General features: G+C 35.6%; 1 protein-coding gene across 1 annotated transcript in view; it reads left to right on the top strand.

The window, feature by feature from the left end:
* Window positions 1–11,215, top strand: part of ZFPM2 (zinc finger protein, FOG family member 2) — a 524,508-nt gene that overhangs the window by 108,868 nt on the left and 404,425 nt on the right. The window lies entirely within an intron of this gene.

Here is an 11,215-nt window from a genome sequence, read left to right on the forward strand (position 1 = left end):
TGATACACTAACACTGTAACGGAGGAAGAACCTGAGACACTGTATCTCAACCTATTTCCAACCTATCTTGACTTGGAGCCAAGTGGCCCTGCCAGTAATTATGTGCTCATTGGTCATGTATACTCATTATTTAACTTGCTCTTCCAAAACTGAGTTTAAGGGTTCTTATGATACTTTTTAATTTTTTGATTGATTGTTTTGCCTCTGCAAGTGAGATGGGTCTTCTGTTACCTCCTGCACCAATGTATAATTTTACAAGTGTTCAGGTTACTTCTTTGGTTTTAGAATAGCTACTTTTATTGATTTTACCATGATTACTTCCCATAGGGCATGACTGAGAGCGTGTGTCTATCTCTGTATGTCTATGTTTCTGTAAGCAATATTTTTTTTGTTTTAGGCAGATAGAGAAATTATGGAAAGTGAGTTTTTACATGTTTGTGTGAATTTGATGATCAGAATTGGTAGTCTGAAATCAAGAATGCTGATATATCATCCCCCCAAACTGCTAATATACATGTCTCAGCAGCCAACTATTTATATTTGATACATATTATTTAAACCTCAGTATAACTTTTTCTTGATTCTGGCATGTTAGAAATAAAAGAAGTGAGCTGTTCCCATCCCTGTGGTCCGTAGAGCTCAATACCCTAAAACTGTGGAAATGGAGTGATAACTCCAGTGCTTGGTTTCATTGAAGTTCAGAAAACCTCTTTGACCATTAACTCCTGGAGACCTCAAGATGACTTTGTAACCTGGTCCTTGGCCCCCATATCAGAGCCTTTTGGGTTGAAAACAAGAATTGGAGGGACAGAATAGACCTTCTTTTTTAGTATTCACTTTGGCCACCTCATGCGACGAGTTGACTCACTGGAAAAGACTCTGATGCTGGGAAAGGTTGGGGGCGGGAGGAGAAGGGGATGACGGAGAATGAGATGGCTGGATGGCATCACCGACTCTGTGGACATGAGTTTGAGTGTACTCCGGGAGTTGGTGATGGACAGGGAGGCCTGGCGTTCTGTGATTCATGGGGTCGCGGAGAGTCGGACACGACTGAGCGACTGAACTGAACTGAACTGAGATTTCAGGCTAAATTAATATTTTCCCTATTAGAACCATTTCTTGATGCTGCATAACCACAACAATACATAGCAGAGCTAGATGGAGAGGAAGAGTTTTTAAATATGTTTGAAGGCATCCCATTTTCCATCTTTATTATCAGGAAATATACTCTTGTGCACTATAGAGTACCTACCTGACGTTGCAGGACTGCAATAAAGGAAGGAACCGATAGCTATTAAGTATCATTTATTCTTCTTACTCTTGTCCTTAAAAGACTTAGTGTATGGACTCAAGAATTTTTGTCAATTTATTAATCCAGGGAGAGCAGTAATAATAATTATTAGATGTTGTTTACGTTTGGTAATAATCATTGGTGATGGCCTGTGTTTAGTGAAAGAATATATTGGGTTGGCAAAAGAAGTTTGTTCAGGTTTTTCTGTAAGATGTTACAGAAAACCCGAATGAATTTCTTTGGTCAACCTAATAGAACTCCAAGTTTTAAGTTAGTAGTTTCTTGGAAGAAAATGGACTTATAGTGAAAGTGAAAGTGAAGTCGCTCAGTCGTGTCCAACAATTGCAACCTCATGGACTGTAGTCTACCAGGCTCCTCTGCCCATGGGATTTTCCAGGCACGAGTACTGGAGTGTGTTGCCATTTCCTTCTCCAGGGGATCTTCCTGACCCAGGGGTCGAACCCAGGTCTCCCCGGGTTCTGCATTGCAGGCAGACGCTTTACCGTCTGAGCCACAAGGGAAGTCCTAAATGGACTTACAGCAGATGCTTATTATAGGATTACATAATTATAGTCTCAGAATAATAACTTCCAGCTATACTAAACAGAGTCTTAACTCAATGAAAAGTAATGACAGGCCTTGAGGGACTAAGAAAAGGAAAAAACAAAACTGAATTACAATTCTTAAGAACATTGTTCAGTAAACATTATTAACTTTGATAAATAATTGGAAAGTTGAAAAATATATCAAAGTAACATTTAATATATAATGTAGGTAACACTGGGGCTTCCCAGGTGGTGCTAGTGGTAAAGAACCTGCCTACAATGCAGGAGACAAAATAGATGGTAGGTTTGATCCGTGGGTTGTGAAGATTCCCTGGAGGAGGGCATATCAACCCATTCCAGTCTTCTTGCCTAGAGAATCCCCATGGATAGAGGAACTTGGTGGGCTATAGTCCAAAGGGTCACAAAGAGTCAGACATGAAATGACCTAGCACACACATGCACATAGGTAATATATTAAAAATATATAATTAATATATATTATACAAATAATTCTCTGTTTAATTTGAAGCTAGATAATAATGCTAGGTGGGAATAAGAATTTTAATTTTGACATAATATTTTTTAGGATAAATACTACTTTGCTATTTCAAACCACTGTCGCTTTATTTAATAGGAAAAGAATTTCATTATTTTACTCTCATAAGTTGTGAGACCAGGGAATTCCCACTGAAGCAGTAAGAAATGGTGTGAAAGAGAGACAACTCTTTGATATGAATTGCATCCCCTTGAGGTCATACAGGGATTCCATTCATTTTTCATTTAAGTTTATTAACTATAATAGGAAGAGAAAATTTTCTCTCTGGAAAATTAGAATCTAATCTTTCTGCAGAAATTTACATATTAGTCTCAGTGACACATAATTATGTTTTCTTGCCTGTTGCAGGGAAGAAGATAGATTAGGTTTAAAAGAGTGTATGTATTTAAATGGTTAATGATGCCAGTGTCATGACTGAAGAAGCATGTGAGAATTGTTATTCTGATGAAAACTATTTTTAAGTTGGGATCATTGATGAAACATACTTTTGCATATATTCTAAATATAGAATATAATTGTGACAATATAATTGTGACAACTTAAATATTGTAAATATGTGTAAGAAAATAAATTGGATTATTTTGAAAGTTTCTTTGTCTAAAATCTAGTCAAAATCACAATCTGGGAATGACATGGTTGCTTTACTGGGTTCCAGAGATAATCTTATCAAATAGGATAGGAATTTAAAAACTAAGATCACAAAAAACATGGCTGGAGTATCTTGTTTTCCAAACAAGGTATTTTGACACATTGTCAGAGAAGAGTATTGAAATAGTCGTATAGTTACAATATATTTTCATTTATATTTTAGCAACTGTCTTTTGTATAAAAGCAATCTATTGTATTGTAACCTTTCTTTTTTAGAAAAGAAGAAAAATTTCAACTTTCTGGTGACATAGCTTATCATGGGTAAAAGTTGCTGTTTCCTTTTGAAATTGAATCTCTACATTATGCAGGATGTTTTCAGTGTTTAGAATAGTTATTTACTTATTATTGTGGCATTTTCCTCTGTTCCATATGAATATTATCTATTCTCTTATTGTCAAAGGGAAGACTCTTTTTTTTTTTTTTACAAGTCTCAAAGTGTCTATTATTGTTAGTAAAGTTCCTAGTTATAAAATGTGATTAAATGTGATCCAAATCACTCTTATAATGTAATATTCCACAGAAATGTAAAACAAGTTGGTCAGACTTTTGTCATCTTTAAATGTGTAGAATTTGTAATCATATGAATCTAAAGCCTAAATATTCACAATTAAAATGGAAAAGATCACTTTAATAAAACCTTGTTATAGTCATAGGGGGCCTAACATTTGAATCTGACAATTCTATTGATCCCTTTTTCACTTTTTACTTTGGGTTAGTTGCATATTTCATGTTTTTGTTTTTCATCTTTGAAATGAATCAAATGAACTATTTTTATCAAAAGATGCTATTTCAAAGTTGCTTTGATCCTTTTAGACTTTAAGAAATTTAGCAAAGTGTAAAGCACTGCTTTCAATGTGCATCATCCTCTTTGGTGCAGGGAGTTTAGATCATTTGGCATCTTGCCTTACCGTATCTCAGAGAGGAAGGAAACAAGCAAGAATTATTTCCTTGAATTTACAGATGACGAAGACATCAAGGCTGGGTCCATAAGTGCTGCACATTTCCTGTGGTACTGAAGTATTTGCTTCAGTGCCTTTTTTTCTGCCTTTGTTCTGGCTTATAGAATAAACATGGAAGAACATCAGTGTTGGTTTAGAGCTAAGCAAACTAGTATAAATTGAAATATAGGTGGTCTGGAAAGCAACCTGGGGAGCTTTTAGTTATGTCACTGCTGGCAGGTGGGGACTCATATAAATATTAGCAATTCTTGGATCAACTCAGAGACAGTAAGTTTTATAGTGGAGGTGTTATTAAAGCAGATCTAAAACTGGCTTACTATTATTAATTATTTGGAAGATGGTTTCATCACTGAAATATTCAAGTTTGTTAATGACTAAAGTAGATAAACCTGTCTTGGGATACATTCCAGGAGGATGTCACATGGTATGTGAACAGGCAGAAAATTGCCAGGCTAGTATCATTAGGCTGTTAGAAAATGATGCTGTCAACAAGCAAGCAAGCAAGCAAATAACCACAAACCTCTGAAGAAACTATGTATTAGTGAACTTTGAATTATCAATAGTGATTTTCTGAAAAAGTTAACCAAGATAACAAACTGGTCTCTGATGACATCATCTCTGAACAAAGTCTGAAAGGGAAAAATAATGTCATTAAAGTTGATTTTGAAAGAAAAGCAAGCCTTTCTTGTAGTCCTACTATCTCGATACAGAGAACGATCAGAGAGGTCACAGGGTGCAGTGTTTTACTTGAAGAGATGAATTAATGTTGGAGCTCTTCAATCTGGAAGAATTAGGGTTGAAAAAAGGGAGCATAATGAAAATCCGTAAAATAAGAAAACAGATACAGTGTAACAATGGGTATTCACACCACATTCAAAAACATTTGACCCAAGTAATGTGCAGAAACTAAAGGTCGTGTTTCTGTATTTAAAAAGCTTTAGAATAGAAACATGCAAAAGTATTAAAGAAAATAGAATAAAGCCTGAGTTACTAAGACTTGGATTTAGCTCCAGTCCCAGAAGTAATTAATACCAAAGCAAAAACAAACATAAACAGATAATTAGGTTGGCAGAAGCTTCCAGTCCAGTTCCATAGATTGAATTCAATACAACTCAACTTATATGTTAGGCATCTGCTATGTGTTGGACCCTTTTCTAGGTTCTGGGGATGCAACAATAGACAAAAGTCCATCCCCACTCGAGAGAGAGACAACAGTCAAACTCACATTGTATAATATAATGGGTGATGCTGAACATCATGAAGAAAAACAGCACAGGTGGGGATGAGAAAATGCCATTGTGGGTGGTGTGTGTGTGTGTGTGTGTGCACGCGTGTGCGAGTGTGTGCTGCACACTGCCTTATACAGAGTGATGGTAGGATAGGTGAACTTTGAGTGGAGACCTGAGGGAAGGGAGTGAGCTTCTGGTACTCCAGGATCAAGTTGACTGTACCTGTGAGGCTAGTGTTGCAGGAAGCCAGAGGAGGACAGCAGAGAGCTGGGGGGAAATAGGAGAGGTATGGCCATACCTGTGGAATTGACATTTCTAGGAATTTCTGGGATTCTTATTTTGTTGAAGGCTTGGGTAAGCCACAGAGGAGAGCTGAGTTATAATTGAGAGAAAGCCATGATGATGACATAGTTTGTATCTACCTAGAGAAGAAAGGGCTGCAGAGAGTACAAGTGAAAGCAGAAAAGGGAAGCAAGAAAATCGGGGAAGCTGTCAGGAGATACAGATAACTCCAACTGGAATCATCTCTTTAGCCCCAGTCTTGATGAGACTCCATCTGTAGCTAGTTAATGCAGTTTCCCGAAGAACAGTTTAGGGGCGTTTGAGGCTAATGAGTCTCTTTGCTCCCTTCCACAACACCAGAGCTAAGTATATGTTCTCTATAAATTTTCACATCCTTGACTCAGAAAAATAGAGCAGGAGGCATGAAAATCAGAATAATTTCATCACTGTACTTAACTATTTCTGCCAATATGTTTCTAGACTCATGGGAATGTTCCTCTCCCCCAACTCTTGCCTTTCTTTCCATGGTTTGTGTCATTTTGTAGCTTTGTTCAAAATTTAAGAACAGAGGAAAAGCCATATTTCTCTTTGGACTGTAATCAGTTAAAGCCTGGATTATTGGCATTTGTCATCCCCCACCCCCCATGTCAAGGTAAAGCAATAAAAATATTATCTTAGATTCTTAGTACTAGAAGAAGAAGAGCAAAAACAGTTTCATAAAGATTTGGTTGCTGCTGCTGCTGCTAAGTCACTTCAGTCGTGTCCGACTCTGTGTGACCCCATAGACGGCAGCCCATCAGGCTCCCTGTCCCTGGGATTCTCCAGGCAAGAACACTGGAGTGGGTTGCCATTTCCTTCTCCAATGTGTGAAAGTGAAGTCACTCAGTCGTGTCCGACTCTTAGCGACCCCATGGACTGCAGCCCAGCAGGCTCCTCCGTCCATGGGATTCTCTTAGCAATTGCTTTTCACTTGATTCAGTGTGAAACATTCATGCTATTTTGTTTCCTGTTTTCTTTTTTACTTTTCATTTTGTTATTATTTTAGTTCAGAAAGTGTTTACATACAGTTCATAAATGCTTTTCAGTCAGTTTGGTTTCTTTCTTCCTCTTTTGTGCCTTTAATGACATATTTTTGCCTCCTCTGATGCTTGGGCAACTGGAATCGGAATCTGCAAAAGGCAGCTCTACCATAATCACTTTGAGTTCAGTCAGGAAGGAGATCTTTACAGGCAACATTGTTCCTTTTTTCTTAACGGGATTAAGAAGCTGAGCTTTTTAAATTCTTGCATATAACATTGACATTTCCAGGGTGTGTTTGGACCAGGGAGTTCAAAGAGAAGGAATAAAAAAGAAAAGCCAATATGACTTTGTTTTTTACCTTGCTGGAGGAGCTGTTTGTGCAAATCGCCTATAAGCTTATTGACCTGAATCTTTGACTCCTTGTTTTCTCTGGATTTGGCTGGAGTGGAGACACTGATGGAGCCCTGATAGAGCTGATTGAACAGCCCCCAGCTTTGCTTGGCACAGACCTCCTTTCCCTTCTCCTCCACTTCCCCCTCCCTCCACATGACATTATTGTTCCTTGGCAAACCCTCTGTTTTTCTGGATCCAGTACTCCTTTTTAAAAAATGTATTTTAAAATCATTAAATTTTTCTTGTATAACTCATCCAACCATGCAAAATGGAAAGTAATTTTTCTTTTTAGAATATAGATCTGGGGGCTATCATAGTGTCCTACTTGTATTTTTATCTCGTAAGATTGGAAAAAGGAAGAAATACCTTATGACATTGTGGTATCACTCTTCTGGCCATCTTAAAATCCCGAAATATATTTGGAATCAGTTAGATTTTTTCCTTAAGCCACAAGTGTTGAAAAAAAAAAATGAAGGAGTATTTGAAGGCGATTTGTGCTTTCAGGGGAGTTAGCATTTTCTCATTTTGGGGGAACCAGAGGGTGCTCAGATTTTGTTCAAGGCTTAGTATTTTATTTGTAAGAATCAGATCAGGCTTTATCTGTTTACCTCATCTTTGATCCCAGATATATCATTATGAAAATTTCAACAAAATTAACATGATTGATTTTACACAGTGTTGAAATGAGTCATGATGATATCATTTATATGAATCTTGTATGATAATATATGCTGTTTTTGCATGCGATAAACTAAATTCATTGTTTTTTTTGTAAGCAAACCATTAACAGATCTCCATTGTGCAATCTACTAAAGGCATTTTTTAGATATAGTAAAACTTGATAAATAGATAATTATCTATTTATACATAATACATAATTTGTGAAACAATTTCATGTTGTAATACAGCATATTTTATTCTGCTTCTACTTGACTATATAAGATATCAGGAGATAGATATTTGCCTGTTTTGTTTATATCTTTATTTATATCAACATCATTTTTGTTAATAATAAAAACTAAGATCAATATAAAACCATATTTAATCATTTAGAGATGTAGACTTTTTTATTTAGTTTCTGCAAGTGAAAGACCTATAAAATTTAGTGTGAGTTTTTTGTTCTCCCTACAATGTTGAAACTCAGGAGAAAAAAATTTATTTAATCTCCTATTATTTTATATGTGTAAAACTAGGCATCTATATATTAGAAGACATCTGTTATTGATTGACTTTTTCCTTTTATCTAGATATTAATCACTGATTTTAGCTGAATACTATTAAGGAAAACTGTATATTTTAAGCTATTTTATTGCTGCACTTTCTCAGTGATATTGTGGGTAGAATGAAGAGCCAGTGTTTCTTGAAGGAAGTAGATTTGTTCAAGTAATAATTATATAAACAGTTATTCTAAACTAAGAAAGTATCTTTCAATTTTATTTTGTTCAAATTTAAAAAATATATAAAGCAAAGCATGCAGATCTTCACGTGTGCCAATCATTTACATCTACTAACTTGATTTATTTTTCTATTCAAAGAAAATTACAAGTATGAATAGAATTAGGGAAGCCTGAGAAGCTAATTTATTTTAATCATATGGAATTAACATGGTTGACAACCTTGAATCCTACTGTTGGTCCCATAATAATTTGAGATAAAATGTTATCATTGTAGAGAAACTGATCTCTTGGAAGTAGCCATGTCTCTTCTGCTTTCTATTGCTAAACATCATAAATGATTTAAAAACATTTTCTTGGTTCTCTGCACCAGCATTTTTTAGGTTTAAATCAAGGACGATTTTCAGAGCTTTTAATCTTCTAATATAAAATTCATAGTTTCTTGTTAGTATGTAAAATTTCTTACAATGTTTGATTATCATTTGAGAAGCAACAGGCAGTATTAAAGCATTTGCTCTTCCATTGCCTGATGGGATAATCTTTACCTCTGGTAGTGCTAAACGTAGAATGTGTAAAGGGAAATGTGGAAAGCTGCCGTATGATGAATTTAATTATAGTAATATAGTCAGTCACTTTTTTTGTTGTTCTTAAAAGGTCAAGTAAAAATAAGTGAATGTGTTATACCAATGCAGCAAATACTGATAACGAATGCAGATTGCTGTTTCAGCTTCTTTTAGTAGTTCAATGAGATTCCAGAGATTGGCACTGAGACTACATACCAATTATAATAATTATAATAATGGTAATAACAACTTCCATTTGGTGACTGCTCCTAAAAGTCAGACATCTTGCTGTATATGTATCGTTTCTAATCAAGTTACTATCCTGCAGGGTGGATGTTGGTTTCACCTGCAACTTCCAAAGCTTCAGTAACTTGGCCAGTGTCACAAAATTACCAAAGGTTAATACCAAATTCAAACCTAGGTTATGGTAGTTATAAAGATAGAGAGCTAATTTTGTTTTCTGATGTCCATCATTATATAATCCTTCTAGAAGGAGATGAGCACATCAGAAGAAGCGTGGACATGTGAAGTGTTAAACTCACTTTTTCGAGGTATTTTTAACACTTATTAGACATGATGTGTCAGTCAAGATAAGGGCATATGTAAATACAAGAAACTTAAGAAGGGTAAATAAATACTTAAGGGGAGTGCTTCAGAGATTTCTATTTTGGTCCTCCTTTAAAGACTCTGTCCATATAAACCAATTTGCAGTAAGTAGAGTTGGCATTTCAGTAAAATGAGAGGGCTATATTGAAAGCTCTTTATACTCATTATATTAACTGAATGACTGGTACTCTGATTTGGTGGCACGAAATAAGCCACAATTTCTCATTGTTTGTTTCTTATGAAGTTGTTTTCAGGTAATTCAAAAGACTGGTCACAAACCAAAATGTGTGTGCTTGGGCAGAAGTCAGTAATAAATAGCAATAATGTTTACAAATCCATCAAAACTATTTGAATAGGAATTTCAGCCCTGTAAAAACCATTGCAAAGCGAACTCTTTAAAACAGTTTGACCTTGACATAAAATAAGGCCAAATAAAAAGCAGAGAGAGGAAGGAAGGAAGAGGAGAAGAGAGCATTGTTTGCAGGGAAAGCTCGGGCCACTGTGAAAACTTTTCACTTTTCTGAAGGAAATGCAGTGCAGCAGATGGTAAGAGAGGAAGTGAGATAAACATAGGAACTGGAAAAATAAGCAATACATTCTAACAGGTTCTGTATCAAAGATCTGGAGAAGTAGAAAGATTAGACAAGAAACTGTTCTGAAACTTGACAGTAGCTGTATCTTACCGAGTCTTAAACGCACATAGCAGAGATGGAAAGTGGAATTGCACAGACAGTAGGCTGTGATTATATTTTTCTGACAGTGAGAAGGGAAGGTCTCTTTAAGGATTATTTTTAAAGATAGAGGTTTATCTAGGTGGAAATCTATAGTATAGACATATAAAACACTTCACTTCTCGGCTACCTGTTTAACAATGGGATTTGATGCAGCCTTTGTTCTTGCTGTAGAATTAGCACAAGACACTGTAGTTTGGGTCTTAGATAATCTTTTCTTTTATTTTTTTTCCAATTCTTTTTATGATCCAGGCTAGTTAACTAATACTGAAATCTATGTTACCTGTTTCTGGTTATGTAAGTGTTGGTATATGTAAGTTCCTATAAGTGACCACACGTATACAGAGGCAGAAAGGGAAATATATAAAATAATGTTTTGATTTCTTAAAGATGCAGTCATCTAGTAAAGGAAGGAAAACATATTTACAAGTGAGCAAAGGGGATGTATATATAAAGAGTGGAGGAAATGTAAAGTTTTGGCTGATTAAGGAAGCATCATATTCATTCTTAAGCTTCCTATGACATTGCATGTCATTCCAATATGGAAACTAATTCACCAGCAAGGATCTGCCTTGTTTAAGCCTGTATTCTGTGTTCCTGTATCTTGTCCTAGTAATTGACAGTGAAAGGGAATACCACAGTACAGTAACTCAACAAGAAATAGTTCTATAAAAATATAGTGTTACTGACAATAAGAAAACAGGCTAATATCCTAAGGGAAACCCAATTTTTAGAAAAAAATGATGTTTTCTCTACAATACTGTCAGTTTGTGTTGGGGAACTTTTTAAGGTGGCCCCCCCCAAGAAATCAGTTCATTAGTAAAAGAAATGGATTTTGACAGTTTACGTAAAATGCATACCTTATCTTCATATTTATTGCCAAAATATTAAAATCTACTCATTCACCTTTTAAATTTATTTATCAATTGTTTAGTTAGTTCGATGTGGTATAACATGGCTTCAGAATTCCTCATTTCCTTCCAAGGCCCTGCACCTAA

The sequence above is a fragment of the Moschus berezovskii genome, chromosome 16 (assembly GCF_049115385.1).
Source record: "Moschus berezovskii isolate FMDL1 chromosome 16, NW_MosBer_1.0, whole genome shotgun sequence".
Taxonomy (NCBI): Eukaryota; Metazoa; Chordata; class Mammalia; order Artiodactyla; family Moschidae; genus Moschus; species Moschus berezovskii.